At 39.5% G+C, this 9,972-nt stretch overlaps 1 protein-coding gene across 1 annotated transcript in view; it reads left to right on the top strand.

Annotated features, from left to right (window-relative positions):
* NRXN3 (neurexin 3) overlaps positions 1 to 9,972 on the top strand; it is a 2,130,901-nt gene that overhangs the window by 1,284,409 nt on the left and 836,520 nt on the right. The window lies entirely within an intron of this gene.

The following is a 9,972-nucleotide window of genomic DNA, read 5'->3' as shown; positions in this document are numbered from 1 at the left end:
GTCCTAATTAATCCACTTCAGGGAATGAACATCTTTGACTGGGGCTCTCTCCTGACTACTCACTTCCTACCCCAGAGCCCAGGTAGGGTGTGAAGTCAAGGGAGGACTCTCTGCTCTGAAACTGAAGTTTGGATTCCAAACGAGTCATGCCACTTGTGAATAATGTGACCTCATACTATTGCCCAGTGTTTCTGAGCCCCATTTTACTCATCTGTAAAATGGGGACAGCAATCATTCTCCTGACTTTTACCCTTTCCTTAACATGCTTGAGACATTGAAAGAGATTTATAAATTATTGTGAACTATTATAGAGTAAGCTATATTCAAGGCATCACATATGTGTTTAAAACAAATTCTACGTAGTTCTATGATTCCTGCTTAATGCTCTATGGGCCTTAGGCATGTGAGTAGTGTATTTCAGAGCAGGGTATTCAAAGGTAAGACCAAAGAATTTTGATTCCCTGGTTTGTAGGATTAGAATGTCTTCATTCTCTGTTTCTGTTTTCATTATCCTTATTTCATTGGGTAAAATAAGTAAGTAAAGTTTTTTTTCCTGAGGTGGAAGAAAGCTCTTTAAAATGACCTTACAGATATGAACAGACCAGTTGCCATTGATTCCCTTCACACGATTAGTTTCCAAATTTTAAAAGGCTAAAGTAGTACTTGTTTCTCATAGGTTTTTAGTCTAAGCCAACGTGAGTGCCTGTTAGTGTCATAGTGATGGGTAACACGGGGCAAGATGATAATTGAGGAACCAAATATCCCCATCATCCTCCAGCCATCCCGATTTAATAGTCAACTGTCATGTAGAAGTGTTGCGCTGTATCAATGGTAGGACAGTTTGTGTTAGGACAGAAGTGTTGCGCTGTGTCAGTAGGACAGTTTGTGCTCATCGTCAGATAGAAGGAAGGTGGCAGCCTGATTTACTTCTCCATGCAGGCTCCCCATGATTAAGAGCACCCACTATCCATCTCAGACCCAAGAGTTAAGAGTCTAAAGCATTCGGTGATTAAACAGTCAATATGTTCCCATTTCTTTGCTAATTTACCAAATGGAAGAAACACTTCTCCATTTTGTCACTTATTGGAAGTTCAGCTTGTCTTGGAAACACGCTTGATTTGGACAGCTAAGTGACTTTACAGGGATAAGTTGGTAGGTTATTGTTTTATGAAATGGAAGGGTTCTGTTTGGGGCAATTAAAATTACCATTCCTTGGAAAGAAAATACTAAACTGGTTGGGGAAAGTGGTAGGAGAGGTAGGCTAAAATCCAACAGTGACCTGAAAATGATACCAAAAATACTTAGTATTTAAAAGAAATTAAAGTAACCTAGTTACTACTTTGTTGGTCTTAGACAAGGAGAGAAACACTAAGGGAAGTGAGTGGGAGGTGAAGAGATAGTAAATATGTTTTGTACGCTTTGAGGTGAGAACTCAGGCTCAAAAAGCATGGCTAATTTGGCCCATACACATGGTGGAGGAATATCTGCATTTGGGTCTGGGTCTGGCTGATGGCCTCCATGGGTGAGCTGGTGAGCTCTCATCGACGTACAATTCACCATTTCTTGTCACACTCCCTGTCCATTCCTGCTTCCTTAGTTTTGCTTTTAAAAAATATTTCAAGTCATTATTAAGACACAAAATGTTCGATGAATGAGGTGATACCTAATAATTGATTGAAACTTCTTTCTTAAAAGTTTGAAAATCCATGTCAGTGGTTGTTAGTTGGCATCTAGTCTGATCCGACTCATGATGACCTTCTGTATATTAGAACAAAGAGTTGCCTGGTATCAATTACCATATTGGCTATACATGCCTGGATAGAGGCTTTCTCTTTGAATGTTACAGACAAATCCTTCCCATTTCTTGGCTCTTAAACCTCTTGATATTAACTTAAAGTGCATGTCTCCCTCCAAATCCGTAACAGGTTACTCACTTGCAGTGACACTTGCTTTCTAGCTGGAGAAATCTTTTAAATCGCAGGCACCACGTCAGAAGTTCTTTCAGTTAGGATGATAGATCGAAATACTGCATGTGTGCGAGGTACAGATAAAGGTAATCAGTTCTCATGGTTACCTGTGATGGCCAGGAAGGAATTTGCTCCATTAGCATCCAGCAGATACATGACCAAGTGCAGGCTCCTACTTTCTGCAGTCATCAAGCTTTCTTATAGGATCTCATGAGGTACAGGCTAAGAAATCTAGACCTTTGACATAATGTGCTGTGTATAATGGTTATCATACATGGATAAGTATTTAATATGCAGCAAAATAAATACCGTGACAGTTGAAACAGAGTTCTATTCAGATAACTGAGATAGTGATTCATTAAAGATAAACTACTTAAAATCTTTTCATGTTTCCCCCAGGGATCACCAAGTACCTTTCCAAAATGAGCTCATTAATCCTCATGAATATTCTGTCACATAAATTCCGTTAAATTTCTCTGAAACCACAGGTCAGTCAATCTTACTAACTATTAAGTCCTTATAGTAGTTTTCACAGCAGTCTAACCACCTTTATTGCCTTGAAATTTCATTAGCGATTTGACTTCTACAATTATTCTAGATGGAATTTTTTTCAATCTTAGCTCACTCACTACATTCATCCCTTCAACAAGCTGTGGTGAGAGTCAATTATATGCAAAATGCTGGACATAAAAAGATTAAGAGAGCTCATGGTCCAATGAAAGAAAGCAGGGGAGAGAGCAGGTGAGTTCATCCCAAACACTCCAGCTTGGCTCTATTTGCCCAGCCCTGCCTACTCCGGGAGCATCCCTATGACTGTGCCATCTACTGATGCCTTCTTCTTGTACAGGGCATCACATCTCCAAGGCTTTGGTTATGTTTTTACACATCTAGTCTGATGTTTTACACACATCTAGTCCGATTCATGGTTTGGTGCTAAGAGGTATTAATGAATTTCCATTAACTCAGGTGGTATTTAGAGAAACTTGGTCATGTGATGACTTGGAGAAGGCTTGGAATGAAATTAGTTGTTTGGGAAACCAGAGTAGTCCAGAGCTTTCCACTGAATAGCTGCAGAATAAGTATGAGTGTGTGTGTGTGTGTTGATCTGGAACTTTTTATAACAACTTAATTACATTTTAATTTGCCAAGGTTTCCCAAATAAATTCTAGAGAGGAGCCCTTTGCTGATGCTGGAAAAATGATAGATAATAACAAGAGACCCTTTTGAGCTACCCAAGTTAAAGTTTGGTTTGATCTGGATTTGTGTTTTTTCTAAATACTATTTTGGATCAGACCATGAAAGTATCCAAACTTCTTGTTCTTTGACTCAATGAAAAGTCTGAAATGAAGAAAGGGCCTAAATAATATTAAGGGAAAAGATATGCAGAATATTCAAGTTTTTTTGTTTTGTTTTGTTTTTGTATTTTTTTTAGGAATCTTGTTTTGTTTTCAAAGGAAATGTTGTTGTTATGTGCCCTCGAGTCAGACCCAACTCATAGTGACCCCTCTCAGGGTTTCCAAGGCCTTATCACTATGGAAATAGATTGCCCAACCTTTCTTCCAAGGAGTGGCTTGTGGGTTTGAACCACCAGCCTTCTGGTTAGCAGTCAAGTACCTTAGGCACTGTGTTACCAGAGCTCCTTAAAAAGGAAATAGCAGTTTAAAAATGCAAACTGTACTGATCTCCTTCTTAACCGTCCCCAGATCAGCATTTCTTCTTTTTAATGTTTGGTTTATGAGAGATCAATTTATATTCACCTTTTGAGGACTTTGCTTATATAACCTGAAAACATGCCTATATTTATATGAGAAGGGCTTAGGGGAATGCTTCTAAGTAACCAATGAAAGTGAAGTAAGACTTGTTAGATGGCACTGAGTTGGTTCTGACTCATAGTGACCCTATGCACAACAAAATAAAACACTACCCAGTTCTGCGTCAGCCTCACAATCCTGGCTATACCTGAGCCCATAGTTGCAGCCACTGTGTCAGTCCATCTCATTGAGGGCCTTCCTCTTTTTCACTGACCTTCCAATTTACCCGGCATGATATCCTTCTCAAGGGAATGGTCCCTTCTGACAACATGACCAAAGTGGGTGAGATGAAGTCTGCCCATTCTGACTTCCAAGGAGCATTCTGCCTGCCCTTTTTCCAGGACAGATTTGTGAGACTAGGAGGATGATAATAAGAGAAAAAAAGTTGGGCAAAAGCGTCAGGTGACCTTGATCTTCCTTTGGCTTGCTGTGAGATTTGGCCAACATGTCAGCCTCTCTAATCCTAGTAGAATAATTGAAATGAATATTACTTCCTACCCCCTGAGAGTGAATTGTTGTTGTTGTTATTATGTGCTGTCAAGTTGGACCTGGCTCATAGTGACCCCTCCTTTGGTTTCCGTGGCAGTATCATTACGGAAGTAGATTGCCTCATCTTCCTTCCAAGGAGTGGCTGGTGGGTTTGAATTGCCAGCCTTCTGGTTAACAGTCAAGTGCCTTAGGTACTACACTACCAGAGCTCCCTGAGAGTGAATAATACAGTAATAAAGCAATAGAGTTCTGGTACAGTAGTGCCTAAGGCACTTGATGGCTAACCAGAAGGCTGGTGGTTCAAACCCACCAGCCACTCCTTGGAAGGAAGATGGGGCAATCTACTTCCATAGTGATACTGCCTCGGAAACCCAAGGAGGGGTTGCTATGAGTCGGGTCTGACTCCACGGCACATAACAACAACAACAACAACAGCAAAGCAAAAGAAGAAGACTGACCTTTGAATAAATCACTTGTACAGGTTGAAATCTTCTGAGTTTGTCCTACTGTGGTGGCTTGAAAGTCTCTGTGAGGCTGAAGCCTATGCCACCAGTGTTTCAAATATCCACCCATGGTGGACAGGTTTCAGTAGAGCTTCCAGACTAATATAGACTGAGAAGAAGGATGGGGCAACCCACTTCTCAAAAAAATTGGCCAATGAAGACCTTATGAGTAACAGTGAAACACTGTCTGATACATTACTGAAAAAGTTTATGAATGGCCCTGAAACAACATCTGCTATGATGCCAGAAGGAGTTAAAAGCTTTCAGGTTATATAAGCAAAGTCCTCAAAAGGTGAATATAAATTGATCTCATTTCTAAGTAACATCTTTCATAAGTGTTTATGATCTGTTCACTAACCAGCTCTGATTTTATGCTGTCATTCTGTACACTTTCACACTCCCATCGCTTCTCTTGTTTTTCCTCTTTATAGTTTGGGCATGGTCAACAATAGTTGTGTTTGAGTTAAAAGTCTATTTTGGAGATTAAAAAAAAAAAGAAAAAAAAAGTGGGTTTCAAAACGTGGATACAGAGACAAAGCACATCTTTAGTCCAGAATTCACTTAAACCAGACCAGTTGCCATCAAGTCGACTCTGATTTGCAGTGACTCTGTGAGTCAGAGGAGAACTGTGCTCCATGGAGTTTTCAAGGGCTGATTTTTCAGAAGTAAAAATCAGACTTTCTTCCAACGTGCCTCCGGGTGGGCTTGAACCCCCTACCTTTCTAGATTAGCAGCTAAGCTCCATAACTATTTACATCACCCAGGAAGCCCTCATTCACTCAGGGCTTGTTAAAAACTAATCATAAGAGAAAACGATTAGATATGGAATTGTAAATCCCCAATGGATGACCATAAATAAAGGTTATGGTCATGATCACTAGATATCCCCTAGCAAGCAAAGTGCCCTGAGGAAGGCAAAGGATGCCCTAAGATCATCTGCAGTTATATGAGTATTAAAAAAAGAAAGATTCCTCTTCTTTTTTTTTCTATTCTGTGGGGAACTACTGTATCTAATTACTATTTGAAGACTAGAAACACCAACTCTTCTAAAATAATGTTCCCTCTGAAATTTCCAACAGTTATACAATTTGATTATGTAGAAATTTACTGCACATATGGCCCAGCAAGAGAATAATTATACTTTATTGATATCTTCTTACAATGCCATGAGAAAAAGGGAAAAAGAAAAGCTGGCTGAAGCTGTGAAAAATGAGATATATTTAAAACCTGAGATGTTGACTTTCCAAATTAGTTTCAAATTCAGATACCACATACATACACTTGTACTCACCTTCTCAGTCTCACTAGCACAAACAAGAAAACACTCCATGATTTTTTGGGCATTAGATATATAAATATAGATATCTATAGGTTGTGTTTGTATGTATATGTATGTATATTCATGACTCATAATTCACTGGTGTTATCCATCATTTCTATATTATTTCTTTAATACATGAAATCCTCAGTCTCTTAGCTTAGAAATAAATATTAAAGTATATGAAAATTATCATCTTCCCATCAGCCATGATGATAGTATTAATTTATATATTAACTATTAGTGTAGGTGGGAAATTATACTTGCCTCTTTTCCTGGAGGTTGCTTCTTATTAAAGAAGACTAGATACACATACCATAAAATGACATGAACTGAAATTCCTCTTCCCTCATTTATTTGTTAAAGAAAAAAATCTCTTGCAAATGTGTGTGTGTGTGTGTGTATACATGTACATACATATATTCATATACATACATATAAAATCACTGAACACTAATTATACTGTGTAGTGTCATAAGGGCATTTCTTTTTTTTTCTTCACTTGTAATGTTTCGTTAAATTTTGGAGGAAGCTTGAAAATTAATTATAATCAACTTGTCTCAACATTTCATTGCAGTAGAGAAATGTGAACAGAAGAAAAGAGAATAGCAATGCACCAATTAGATGAGAGGCATCCATTTGTTTTATAAAAGGATCAAAGCTTGTCCAGATTCCATTTAGAGTATTATAGGGGCTTAATAATTAGCTGTGGTAATACATTCTTAAGATTACAAATTACATAATTGGTGGTTGAAGATAATAAGAAAGATGACAGCTAGAACTCAGAATATTAGAAACAAATACAGACGATACCTAAATTCAGCACAACTTGGAAGAATGCCAATGAATACAGCCAATAGAAATAAATGCAGGGAGATCTTGAAATCCTAAATCTTGATACCTGTGTACATGACCACACTTGGAAATAGGATATGAGAAGACTTTATCAGTTAAGGTAACATGAAGTCATACCGGTTTAGAGTGAGTCCTAATCCAACATGACTGATGCCCTTAGAAAAAAAGAGACACAGAAAGAGAAAGAATAGCCATGCAACGATGCTTCTTCAAGTCAAGGAATCTTGGGGGCTACCTGAAGTTGGGAGAAATGACAAAGGATCACCCCTTAAAGACTTTAGAGGGAACATGGCACACCTATCATGTTGATTTCCACTTCTAGCCTCAGGAACTATGAGACAATAAATTTCTGTTCTTTATAAAGCATCCAATTTGTGGTATTTGTTACCATAGGCAACTAAAGCAACAATGGGTTCAAACACAGCAATGACTATGAGGATGACATAGGACCAGGCAATGTTTCATTTTGTTTTATGTAGAGTCACTATGATTTGGAGCCTACTCCGTGGCACCTACCAATAACAAGAAACTAATGCAGGAAGTATGCTCAAGGCATCATGGGATGGGGCTGAAGAGCTGTGTACCTAGTGAGAAGAATGAGGTTGACTCCTCCCTCTCTGTTTTGGTCCTTTAGTGCTGCTCTAACAGAAAAATACCACAAATGTGGATCTAACAAACAGGAGCTTATTCTCTTACATTTTTGGAGTTTAGAAGTCCAAGTTCAAAGTGCCAGCTCTAGAGGCCGAGTGAAAGTCCCTCGACCTTGGGCTTCAGTTCTGCCTCTTGCTCCCAGCCCAATGGAACTAGTGATATCTCTTCACTCAGGCAGCTGCTAACTGCTAAGGCTGGCAAACCCAAGGTTGACAAGTAAAGTGGCACCGTCCCAAAATTATCAAATCACACAGCAGGCCACTGATTCAAGTCCATTAACAGTCCCAAGATCAGCAGACGACATGGCAGGCTGCTGAATGACAACTCAGCTACATGCAGAGTTCAAGTGTGCCAAAAGCTGCTGAGACCCTTCTCAAAACTTCTCCTTATGTACTGGAAGTAGACCACATCCCTAAGGCAGTTATACTACTCCAGTAGATTCCACCATGGAGTTGATTACTAATCTTGCCATTGGGAATAACTATATTCAGCTGCTTGTTGTTGTTGTTATGTGCCATTGAGTCAGACGCGACTGATATTGACCCCTCCTTGGGTTTCCGAGGCAGTATCACTACAGAAGTAGATTGCCCAACCTTCCTTCCAAGGAGTGGCTGGTGGGTTTGAACCATCAGCCTTCTGGTTAGCAGTCAAGTGCTTTAGGCAGTACACTGCCTAGCCACTCAAAATCAGGCCCAGCCAACCTGACACATAATCTTAACTGTCACACCCTTTTATCGTCAGCTGGAAATCAGAAAAGACACAAGATGTTCATCATTCATCCATTCCACAGAAAAGTGATTTTCTAACATAGACTTTGATGGGTTACTGAGGTGGTGGGGAGAGCAAAGTGGCACAACTCATCTGCTGTGAGCTAGAGGCACTTTCAGCAAATATAGTCAAATATAGCATGAAGAAAAGAGTGTGAGATTTGGATTCAGAAGCTTAGAATTTTTTCATGGATTATAATCCTTGTTTTGTGTCTTAGTGGCTTTGTGATTTGCAGAGGTTCTTAAGGCTCTTGAGCATCAGTTATGTTATCTGTAAAATAAAAACACTGTTCATGCCTTCTGCAGGGCTACTGGGATGATTAAGCATGATGGCTTATGGGAATGCCCTCTGAAAATAATCGAAGTGCTAAAATCATCTGCTTTTAATTATGTGGCATTTTGATTAATTCAAATTGATAGCAGAGTCAGATCACAAGTGAATCAGCCATGTAAATGCCATGAATATGGGAAGAGTTATCAATATGGGAAGAACATTATGTATTTTGTAGAAAGAGCCTGGCTTCATGTATGCACAACCTAAGTAGTCACACAGGGTTGTGCTTACAAAGACCTTGAGCTTGGTTCATTGCTCTGCTGTCAACATCTTTAAATTCTTGATTTAAAAAAAAAAAAAAAAAAAAAAAACAGGTCTGACGTTTTTATTTTGTACTGGGCCTCATAAATTATGTAGCCAGACTTAGTTGGAGACATACTGGGCTTGTACATACTCAGATTAGTCGCAGAGCTAGTATATTAACCATTGGTGGTGGTGATGGTGATGTGCCATGGAGTCAGACTTGACTCATAGCGACTCCTCCTTGAGCTTTCGAGGCAGTATCACTATGGAAGTAGATTGCCCAACCTTCCTTCTGAGAAGTGGCTGGTGGGTTGAACTGCCAGCTTTCTGGTTAGCAGTCAAGTGCCTTAGGCACTATGCTACCAGAGCTCCTATATTAACCATTAGTTATTTATTTATACAGGAGCTCTGGTAGCATAGTGCCTAAGGCACTTGACTGCTAACCAGAAGGCTGGTGGTTCAAACCCACCGGCCACTCCTCAGAAGGAAGATGGGGCAATCTACTTCCATAGTGATACTGCCTTGGAAACCCAAGAAGGGGTTGCTATGAGTTGGGTCCAACTCAACGGCACATAACAACAAGAAAACATTTATTTGTACATTAGCTGTTCTCCATCTATTCATCCATCCATCCTTACAGACATATTCCCCTATGCAAGACAGGAGCCACTTGAGGAATGAAAGTTGTATATATGGATCTGGAGCTCAGGGAAGAGGAACTTGAAAAAAGAATTTGTTAAGTCTAATATATATCAGTAATTGATATATATGGCCAAGGCTAAGCACAATGATATAATATGTATTAACGCTGGTGGCATAGTGCCTAAGGCATTTGACTGCTAACCAGAAGGCTGAAGATTCAAACCCACCAGCTACTCCTAGGAAGGAAGATTGAGCAATCTACTTCTGTAGAGATACCGCCTCGGAAACCCAAGGAGGGGTCTCTATGAGTTGGAAATGACTCGATGGTAGTGAGTTTGGTCTTTTGGTTGGTTTATATGTATGTATGTATGAGTGTGTGTGTGTGTGTGTGT

Source organism: Orycteropus afer, unplaced genomic scaffold, assembly GCF_000298275.1.
Source record: "Orycteropus afer afer isolate SDZICR_OR568_19922 unplaced genomic scaffold, OryAfe1.0 scaffold00079, whole genome shotgun sequence".
NCBI lineage: Eukaryota > Metazoa > Chordata > Mammalia > Tubulidentata > Orycteropodidae > Orycteropus > Orycteropus afer.
Note: the sequence above shows the minus strand (reverse complement) of the source record. Positions and strands in the feature narration are given on the sequence as shown.